Genomic DNA, 11,765 nt, shown 5'->3' on the forward strand with positions numbered 1-11,765 from the left:
TTTCCATTTATTTTGCAAGGTTCACACTAACCAGTTACGGGCTTTTCCATTTATTTTGCAAGGTTCATACTAACTAGCTACGAGTTTTTCCATGTATTTTGCAAGGTTTATACTAACCCGTTACGGGTTTTTCCATTTATTTTGCAAGGTTCGTTCTAACTCGTTACGGGTTTTTCCATTTATTTTGCAAGGTTATTACTAAACCCGTTACGGGTATTTTAATTAGACTTTGCTTAGTTTATGTGTGTTGTCAAATAAATGTGTTTTTATTAAAAAAAGAAATGTTTCCTTAATGTAGTATTGTCGTGTTAATATTTTTATTACACAACAACATAAATTTTTATTAACACAACATGTACACAACATATATTGTTGTGTATATACTTATTGCACAGATTCATGATTAAAAAAACTCACTAATTTTGTAATAAAGTTTTACGAATCATTGATCATTAATTGAATGCTAAATTCAAGCAGAAATCTATATCACCCAATTTTTATAACATACAGGGTAAAAAAATTATGTTAAAAAATTAGAAAAGTTCGTAATTTACTAATTATTACACCTTATAAGTTATAAAACCTTATAAGGTATAATAATACCTTATAAGTTATAAAACCTTAAATTATGAAACGTTAAAAAGCTAATTATAAACAATTCTTTCTTGTTAACGTTCGAAGTTGGCAAAGAAGGAATGGAAAAGAAGTTTTTTTTTCACATTTATTTCCGTCTATTTTTCCACGCTTTTACCCTCTCATTTTTATCCAAACTTTCTGTTTTGTTTTCTTATTAATTAGTTTCAGAGCAAAGAGATTCTTTATATGTTTCTTCAACATGGCTTAAAAAAAACTTACATTTGTTTGATGTCGGTATTGAAAAAGATACCTTATAATCACAAGCAATTTTATCTTAATTTTCAATGGTTATTCAATTAGCTTCATTAAAGTTGTTGATAACTATTTGAACGATCGAAGTTATTCTATGATTCAGAATATTAAACTAGAGAGCACACTTCATTGTGTATCATAAAGAATAGTTTTTTTGTTTCTTTGCTTTAACAAATAATTGTTAAATTATAAAAAAGCAAGTCCCACGTTGTCTAGTGGTTAGGATACCTGGCTCTCACCCAGGAGGCCCGGGTTCAATTCCCGGCGTGGGAAAGTTTTCGTTCACTCTTTTGAAACAAAATATTGAAGTTTTTCTAGTTAAAAGATATGAATCAAAACAGATACCTTATATCACAAGCAATTTTTTTCCTAATTTTCAATGGTTATCTAGTTTTATTATAGTAGTTGATAACTATTTGAACAATAGCAGTTATTCTATGATTTGGAAATATTTAACTAGAAAACACACTTCATTGTGTATCACAAAGAATAGTTTGTTTTAAATATTAATTGTTAAATCATTAGAAACAAGTCCCACGTGGTCTAGTGGTTAGGATACCCAGGAGGCCATGGTTCATTTCCCGGATAGGGAAAATTTTTTTCCTCTCTTTTGAAACTTAATATTGCAGTTTTTCTAGTTAAAAAACATAATTCAAAAGAAATATCTAATATCACAAGCAATTTTTCCGTAATTTTCAATGGTTATCTAGTTAGTTTCATTACAGTAGTTGATTACTATTTAAACAATAGAAGTAATTCTATGATTTGAAGTAATTCTTTGATTGAAAACACACTTCATTGTGCATCGTAACGAATAGTTTGTTTGTTTTTTATGTTAATTGTTAATTCGATATTCTTTAAGTCCCACGTTGTCTAGTGGTTAGGATACCTGGCTCTCACCCAGGAGGCCCGGGTTCAATTCCCGGCGTGGGAAAAAAATATGTTTTTTTTTGCACTTACTTTTGAAATATTTCCAGTTCGAAAATGTAATTCAAAATAATCGAAATTATAACACTTAACTATTCGAAAAATAGAAGTTCAGTTTCTTCTCTGCAGAAAAAATTTTAAATGAAATTTTAAACTCAATGCAAACGTTTCTATTTTAACCAAATATAATTAACATTTTAACTTAATTAACTCTGAGTGAGTTATACATGGGCAGGAATAGCCATAAGCATATGAAATGCAGTGGCTCAGATTTATATTAAATTCAATTTTTTTATATTAAGTCAAATCTCTTTTCATTTCGTAATAGAAAATGGATATGAAAATTTTTCTTCCACTTTTAATTCATGATTCATCAAAACCTTTTTTAATATTTAAGGAATAATATCATCAAAAGAATTAATCTCATTCCAATATATCATTTCTTATTTTGTAATATGTAATAAAATATCGATTTTAATCATACATTAAAAAATAATTAAGGATAGATTTGAATGAGGAAACAATTACGAGACTAAAAAAATATATGTCTTATTATGTTAGGAAAAAGGACAAATAAAGAAATTATTTTATTGGCACATTTACAAAATTGCTATTTCGAAATAGGTTCTAAAGAGTTATTTCAGATCCATACGATAAACATTTACTTTCCTATGGGAAATTTTATAATCATAAACACTACAATTATTTACGATATGCTTATGATATGAAAATGAGGTAAAATAATTTAGTAAAGTATTTTTAACCTTAAGATTGTAAAACTTTAAAAAAAAATATTTTTTCAAAAATAAATTTAGCTTCTTTTCTCATTTTCAGTATATCATTAAAAAAGTAAAGTACTTTAAAATAATTCCGTGCAAAAACAAATTAGCTAATATTTTTTTTATTATTATTATTACATTTAATAATAATAGTCTAAAAATTTTCGAATTGTAAGGTATAAAATTTTTTACATTATTTTAAAGCAAAAAATTTTACATGGCAAAATACAAAATTTGAGCAAATAGTTCCTAAGAAATCGAATTTTAAATATACGACTTATTTAAAAATAAATTTCTCATGAACTATTCTACCGATTTCGCTCAAGTATTTTATTTTGCCATGTAAAATTACATATTTTAAAATGATGCAAGCAATTGTATACTTTGCAATTCAAAATTTTTTCAACCATTATTAAATAAAATAATTAAAAAGAATAAATATTAACAAAAGTTTACTTTTTGCACGGAATTGTCTTTGGATAAACGAATTTTATAATTGTATGCAAAAAAAATTTAATTCGCTTAAAAAGTTCTCGAGATATGGTGAAAAAAATAAAGTTAACATTATGAGGTCCAAACTTTGGATCACTCTCCTTACCAAACTATGGAGAACATAATATTTCCCAGATTGCGGCTACCCTCAATAATTTAGGGATCAGAAATCCGAATCCGTTGAAAAAAAAAAGTATGTTTATTCAAAGAAAGTATGTTTTTGTGTCCGATTTCATGACTTAAAATATCGTCTGCACAAATTAATTAGCATATTTGAGGTCACCCTCTCGAATCATTAAGATTGAGTCCTAGAAAGGATAGATCCGATCATTAAATCGAAAGTTATTCAGGGTAATCCGTTTATTTATTTTTTTCATTGCTTTTTTTAGCACTATACTTAAAAATATGAGAAAGATGTCCCTACAAATATAATTTCAGAACTCATCAAATCTAAAACAGTCCATTTTGATTTTAACTATCCTCAGTAATTAAGGGGTCAAAGTATCCTCAGAACAATTAATTTTTTAGGAGAAAGTAAACCAAGCATCTTTCCAGTTGCATTGTGTGCACACTTGAATGAAAATCACTTTAATTTTAAAAATTAGCAATATGGCTCAAATTTTTAAAAATAAAAATCTATACATAAATTTCACAATTTTTAAATCTTTAAAACTATAAATTTCTGCGTCATTTTGTCCATTTTTTTTCTTTTTTAGCGTAATGAATACTGCTATAAATCTGGGCAGTCGTTTGCTTTTATCATATTTAAAACATTGTTTATGGTTAGTTATGTGCAATATAGAAAACATATCGAATATACAGATACAAAATGCTTTAAAAATTTTACAAATTTTTAACACGCTTATTCACGCTTAATTTTATAAAAAACTTTTTAGGTCAGTTGAAAAGAAAAAAAACTTTAAAGTTCTATTTTCAACAGAAAAAAGAATCCATTCTGATTTATTCAAAAAGCAAAAAATCATACATGTGAAAAAATTTGCTTTTGCTGGAAAAACCAATGTCTTTTTGCCAAAAAATTATAAATAATGCAGGTAGAGGGATGAATTTATTTCAGTGTATTTGGCATTGTTTGAAATTTAAATGCAAGCAATAAACTATTTTTAATTACTTTTGTCAATCTCTTTTAACGTGACACCGTAAAATTAAATTACAAAATCTAATAATTAATTTTAGCAAAGTAAAAATTATTTAGGACTTCATCATAAGATACACATAAGCAATTAATCTGTGTAAGAAAAAATAATGCCTTATGAAGTACATATAAAAGTTTCATTAAAATTAATTTGAAAATATTCCCTCAGAAAATAACTTATATTCCTTTTTTTATTATTAACTATCAGTTAATAAGCGTGCATTCAAGTATAAATATTATTATTATAAAAGCAAGCTATCCTTAAGAATAAATAAGTTTCAAGCGCCAATCAACACCGTTATTAAATTTTTGTTCTTTTTAGAAATAATGTTGTTTATAGTACTAGTTTCCAAAATAATAAAAATGTCAGCTCTTTAATTACATCAGATATTTATTAACGAAGATAGTTTTATATTTGGTCTGAATTCATAAAAATTTTCACCAAACAAATGATGTTTAAATTAGATTTATTTCATGACTACAAGTTTCGAGAAAGTACGAATGTTTTGCTAATTTTATTTTACACTAACGAACAATGAACAATACTCGAAACATTGTAATTCTTTTCATTGTGTAATTAAGAAGCTTATATTAAAGTTTTCAAAAACAATATAAAAATATTTAAGATAAATAACACTTACTGGACTATTTTCTATTGTTTAATAACTGCTCCGTTTAATTGAATATATCCAATTTTGTTTCAGTTTCTCATTTTTGGGTTGAGACACGGTTCCCAGCAAATCACCGAAGTCAAGCATCACTGGCTGCGGTCAGTGTGCGGGTGGATGACCACTTGGATTCGTCTGCGTAGGGACATAGGTTGTGCGGTATTGGTGCTCGTTAAACTGTTCTACCAGACTTATCGTGCAGGTCGTCGGGCTACCGAAGCGGGGGAGCCATCCCCTTCGCAGAGAATCAAAATTGATCAGAGATGTTTCCCAGACCGTCGCCAATAGCCCATTGTGCTGCTCTAGTGCGATAAAAATAAACTGCAACAACAACATTTTTGGGGAATTTGTAAACTGCCCATTTCTTTAATTACTTTTACATCTCAGAGCAAAATGCATAGGTCATTATTAAGAACTATATAATAATAGCATATATAGAATTGCATAACCGACCGTCAAACGAAGCCGCGTTCAATGTCCAACATTTAAAAGTCAGAAATACCGTGTGTCACTAAAAGACCTTGGTGATCTCACCGGCCTTGTCTCTAGATGTCTGCTATGAGTAATTTATGCAGAGTTATTTCGGTGTTTTAAGTTAAGAGGTAAATTATCTAATCCATTTTTAAATTCAGTAATAGTTTTACTGTGGTGTCTCAGGGGATAAAGCGTTCGCCTTCCAATGAGGTGAACCGGATTCGAACCTCATTTGTAGACGGATCATGGGTCAGATTCAACTTGCCGTTAGGCTAACCGTGTGAGCTTTTCGTGGTTTCCCTCTCCATTTAACGCAAATGCAGGTTAGTTCCATCAAAAAAGTCCTCCACGACGGTAAAATTTTCTCCCAATGCTTGATCCAGGAATTCCCTTGTCTTCAGAAATTGGTTCAAAATTACAGGGCTACGGATTTGAACATTAGTTTTACCTAAAACCCAAAATAGAGTCTGCTGTTCAACTACGGTTATAAAATAAAATATAGTACATGGTTGAAATTCTCAATTATTCAATTTCAAGCTAAAAATTAGCATGAATGAGTTTTTTTCTGTATTTTTAAATTTTAATTTTCCTGGTTGAATAAGTTGCTTACGGAATTTCTAAAGCAGTTAAGGTGTGAACCGATATAAATTAATTATAGCGTAACAAGCAGGGATTACAATAGATTAAGTTGATTAAGTTGACATTTCTTTAAATATTCCTGTTATTTTATTAATTTAATTTAAGTGTGGATGTTATCGCTCTATAATGCATTACAAATTAAAAAAAATTATATTCATCGCGTCTTCATATTGATTGATTCATTTTTCTTCATACTAATTTTCTAATTAAGGGATTTTAAAGCATAAGTATTTTTCCTCTTAAACAAATAAATTAAAACCATATGCAGATATTTTATGACTATTTTAGAAATTACTTATACACGGAAATCACTGACATTGTAACTTAGAATCTTATGCGAAAATTTAAAAAGAGTCCATTGCAATTAAAAAAAAAAAATTGGAAATACAATCTACCCTATTACGTTTTTCTACATCCTTCGAAGATTTAGAAAACTGTATATTAACTTATCATCAAATCCGAAATTAGTAATTTTTTATTATTTTTCCTCTACGATTTTTGATTGATAAGATGATTAAAAAATACAAATGCGGCAAAATTTATATGGTTAACTACATTATATGATTCAACCAGAAAACTTGAATTTTTCTACAAACATTACTTAACAATTTTTAATATTACCCAAAACTCAATCTAATTTTGGCTTCATTGAAATTAATTACAATTAATATTACTACAAAAAAAACCAGAAAAATAAATATAATATCAAATTAGTAATTAAGTAGTTGTCATAAATCTTATGCACCCAAATAAAACATAAATCATTATTTCAAAACATTCTGTTAAAAAAAGTTGAGTTCGTAAAGCATTAATTTAAAAAGAGTATATTAAACACTTTAAAAACTAAAAGTTGAGAATTATCTTTTTGAGCATATGAAATGACCGTGTAATTAGAACTCGTTAATTTTTTTTTATTCTTATTAATGCGAACTGTGTCAAGGATTATGAAGACGGAAATTACTGATTTTTTTATTTCATTTTATTTATTAGTTTTTTTTATGATCCTCTTAGAGCTGGTCGCAAAAGAAAAGTCAATTCAAAGAAAGATAACATTATATTTGAAAAACGCTTATTGGGTATATTTTCTGATTAAATTAATTATCTGTTTCTTCCTCTTTTTTTTTATAGAAATACGTAAAAAATATTATTTGTTCCGGTAAAAGTTGATCCCAGTTTGATATGAATATGTTATTTACTTTTCCTTTTAAGAGGGAATATTTTGAATATAAGATACTTAAAAGATATTTTAAGATATTTAATGCATATATTAAATATCATAGATATTTAAAAGAGCTTGAAATAAATTAATAATAAATATTAGATGTTTTTAAAAGCTTGTAAAACTGTTTTAATTTATTTTGACCATGTTAAATTATTCTTTAATATCAAAGAAGTCTTTAATTATATCTAGTTTGATATTTTCAGATATTTACTGAATATGAAAAAGTTGAATTAAAAATTACATATAATTTATAAATCATAAGCGTTCGGGCAAATCGTAAGGCTTTGGGATTTCGTAATTTTTAAACCATATGCTTGAAGTTTTTTTTAACAAAACGTTAGAATTAAATGTTCACTCTTCTTTTTACCAAAGAAATCATTTTTTCTTTAGCTTTAACTTAAATATACCGGATGTTAATGACTCAAATTAGAACAATGCAAATAATAAATGAATTCATTAAAATTGAAATGCTTTTTTGGTCCCAACAGTCTGACTGATGGCAAAAACTTTAAGCAGATAATTATATTCAATTATATATTTCAATGCCTAAAACAGTTTGTGTGCACTTATCGATTGATTTCTTAATGCTTAAAGTAGTTTGTTCGCACATATCGACTAAAGTGTTCTCAGCTTTTCAGGCTTAATTAGAAAAAAGAAAAGAAGAAGGGATATATTTAAATATTGCTTTCTAGACATTGTTTTCGTAGTTATTGTTTTGTTCTAGCTATTGTTTTCGGTGCATATTTTTTTACGCTGAATGGAAAGAAACCAATTTCAATTTGATAGGACTAATGGTTTACAAATTATCAAGACTAGATCTGAAAACAGTACAAATTTGACTTATATCTATTTGCGCATTTGGCTTTGCTATCTAGGCAAGTCAACAAAGTCGCTATGATTAATAGAAAGAGTCCAAATATTATTTTAAAAAATTTATGAACAAAAGTACAATTTTGTACTTACCCCAATATACATACTTGACACTGCTATATAGACAAGAGATGTATTGGTAATAATGAATTGTTTTTAGCATTTAATCGAATGACGTCAAAACCAAGTCTATAGAATCAAAAGTTTAAAAGTGATAAAAATTATAAATATTTCATGTGTATAAAGTACACATTTTACATTACTTATACCTATTACCATTGCTTATACCTGGTCTTACTTATACCTATTACCATTGCTTATACCTGGTCTTACTTATACCTATTTACACTTCTAACATTGCGATCTTTACAAGTAAAGAATTATTTCTTATGCAGCTCTTCTACATTAAATCCATTAAATTAAAAATTAAGGTGTTAGAACTAATCGCTGTAAAGAAATAAGTTTTTCATGCATGAAAATGATAAGTATCAATTTCTACCGCTTTTGGTTAAAACTCTTATACTGTCGAAACTATTATTTCTATTAAATTTAATTTAATTTAATTAAATTTAACTTGAAAAATATACAAGAAACAATGCACCACTTGTTTACATCGCAATATCAGACAAGTAAATAGGCATCAGTAAAGAATTATACATTTTGCTTGCAAAAACTTCTATAACATTGGAAGTATTAACCCGATCTTGTTTCTCTTGCGTTCGTTCGATTCAGTGTAAAGCAATACATAGGAATCATCGCCTCATTTGTCTAGATAGCAACATTTAAGTCTATCTCTTTTCACCTCCCTTACACCATGAACTCTATGCTAGAATATAATATGTCTCAATAACTTAAAATCATTTTCATATTAATTACTAATAATGATAAAAGTTTTAAGATAAGTGCACAATTTTTTTCTAAGCCGCTTCACTTTATAGTAAGTATAAGATTCGAACGATATATTTTTGTACTTCGTTAGTTAAAAAATTGATAATTTTTTATAAGAAAAAACTATCATAAATTTTTGCGAATGTAAATTTTAAAACTGATATCGCTAAAACGTAAAGTTTCAGCCATGTAATTGTATCGGGGTATAGTTCTAAAACTAAACTGTACTAAAATACTTGTTTCAAGAAATCTAATGTCTTGTCTTATTTTAAGAATTACTTAGTTCAACTTCACCTGGACACCTATAGCTAACTTCTATATATGGTTACATGTAAAGTTCTAGAAAAAGTATTTCTTAAGTATAACTAGACAATAAAGAAACAAACAAGTTCGTAATATTTTGTTTTCCTTTTTCTCATTATTGGAAAAAATTTTTATGTTCATTAATCGTGTCAAATTGATTCAGGATCTAAATGAGCGTATTTTCTGTTGAAAAAAAATTGCTTTGAATTATATTTTGTCTTTTTAATTTGTATTCTTAAATTGTTTAATCCAGTGAATATCAACGTCGATTGAATTCCTATAATTTCAATCATCGAAGTAGTATCAAATTAACAAAAAATAAAACAATTTCTTTCACATGGTAAGAGAAATCGATACTAGTTTTTTAATCAGTCGAATTTAAGAAAATATTTAAGTATTTTAAGTATACTCTAAGAATTATTTTGCTTAGTTTTATAATTTACACGCATAGCAATGACAAAAAATTTAGATTTATATAAAATAGTGCAATTTCTTTATTTGACATCGTATAAAAACGTAAATGTGTATTTTTTCGTTAAATTTCTAAATGTGTTTTATTTTAAAGAACTTTTATTCGACCAGTAGAAATAAAATCATTTTAAAAGCATTTATATTTTTGAAAAAGGAATTTCCAAAAATAAAGAAATTTATGATTAAAGTTATTGTTATGAACTTAATATGTTAAATATGAAGTCATTTTTATCAAACATTCTTTGTTTTATAGCAACAGAATGTAACGCATTAATTTTACTTACATTTTAAAAAAATTGTATATTTAAACATCGATTACTCAGGAATTATTCAACCGATTTCGCTCAATCCTTTTATTTTGCCATGTAAAATTAGATACTTTAAAATTAGGTATAAAACAGTATACGCTACTATTCAAAATTCTTTCTACTATTATTAAATAAAATAATAAATATTTACTAAAAGTTTTTTTTTGCATGGCATTATCTTTGGAAAAACGAATTTTATAATTTGCAAAATTTTTCAATTCGCTTAAAAAGCTCTCGAGATATAGCGAAATACGCAAAAAGTAAAATTAATATTAGGGGGAGAAAACTTATAAACAGCTTTCCTGACCAAACTATTAGAACCATATTTCCCAGATTGCGACTATTTTGGGTTCAGAAATCTGAATCCGTTAAAAAAAAGGTATGTTTATTCTATGAAAGTACGTTGTTGTGTCTGATTTCGTAACTTAAAATATCGTTTGCACTAATTAATTAGCATATTTTAGGTCGCCCCTCGAACTCTGGAAGATTGAGCCCTAGAAAGTGAAAATCCGATCATTCGATCAAAAGTTATTCAGGGCAATCCGTTTTTTTTCTTCTTTTTTTTTGGCACACTGTGCAGTGAGCCAAAAAAAAGCATACCACCTTGAATAACTTTTGATCTAATGATGGGATCCTCACGTTATTGAACTCAATCTTAATGGTTCGAGGGGATGAACTCAAATGTGCTGATTAGTTAATGCAGACTATATTTTAAGTTACGGAATCAGACACATAATACGGTATAAATAGACACACCGTTTTTGCGACTAATTCGAATTTTCGACCCCCACAATATAGAAAGTAGTCACTACCTGGGAAATATGGTCTCCCAGGTATGGTCCATAGTTTGATCAATAGAGCGATCCAAAGTTTGGACCCCCTAATGTAAATTTTCATGTGTACCGCTTTATGTGTCTGATTTAAAATGTCGTTCGCACTGAATAATTAGCATATATTAGGTCACCCTCTCAAACCATTAAGACAGAGTCCTAGAAAATGAACATCCCATCATAAGATCAAAAAGCATTCAGGGTGGTCTGTTTTTTTTTTTTTTTTTTTTTTTTTTTTTTTTGTGCACTGTACATTAATGTTGCAATTCAATATCCGTAACATGTAAAAACTATCGTTACAAATTTAATTGAATAGCCGACCAGTTGGCCGAGTGGTTAGCGTGCCTGACTGAGGTCGTGGGTTCGTGCCTGACCGATGGTCGCGGGTTTAAATCCTGCTCAGGGCAAGCATGTTTCTTTCTCTTTGTGTTCTTTCTCCTTTGTGTGTGAATGTGTGAATTTGACCCGCCCTATAAACGGTCTTGTGGTTGTGTGACGACGTGGGCGACGCTGCTCCACCGCCGTGGCTTCGCCACAGATGCCCACTGGGTAACGAGAAAGTAGTAGCAGTTCTGGCATTTTCTGAGGTCAATGGGTCTTCGTCCCAAGTGCCCGCCATTAAAAAAATATATTTGAATAACTCTTACGAAAATAAAGAAGGAAATCAACTGCCAGAAACGGATAAAAAAATTTACTTTAAGCTTAAAATTAATAAAAAAAGAATTTTAAAACACCAAAATAATTTGCATACAATATTTAATTTCTCCAATTTAGGATTCTTATCGATATCTTTAAAATATAAAATTGAAAATAAATATTATTAAGCAATAAAAAAGCAGTATTTCTTACAATA

General features: G+C 28.0%; 2 non-coding genes across 2 annotated transcripts; both read left to right on the forward strand.

The window, feature by feature from the left end:
• The first annotated feature begins 1,089 nt into the window (after positions 1 to 1,089).
• TRNAE-CUC (transfer RNA glutamic acid (anticodon CUC)) lies at positions 1,090 to 1,161 on the forward strand. The gene has a single exon. It is a non-coding gene; the product is annotated as a tRNA-Glu (tRNA).
• A 589-nt stretch (positions 1,162 to 1,750) lies between these two features.
• TRNAE-CUC (transfer RNA glutamic acid (anticodon CUC)) lies at positions 1,751 to 1,822 on the forward strand. The gene has a single exon. It is a non-coding gene; the product is annotated as a tRNA-Glu (tRNA).
• Positions 1,823 to 11,765: the final 9,943 nt, after the last annotated feature.

This window comes from Parasteatoda tepidariorum, chromosome 2 (genome assembly GCF_043381705.1).
Source record: "Parasteatoda tepidariorum isolate YZ-2023 chromosome 2, CAS_Ptep_4.0, whole genome shotgun sequence".
Taxonomy (NCBI): domain Eukaryota; kingdom Metazoa; phylum Arthropoda; class Arachnida; order Araneae; family Theridiidae; genus Parasteatoda; species Parasteatoda tepidariorum.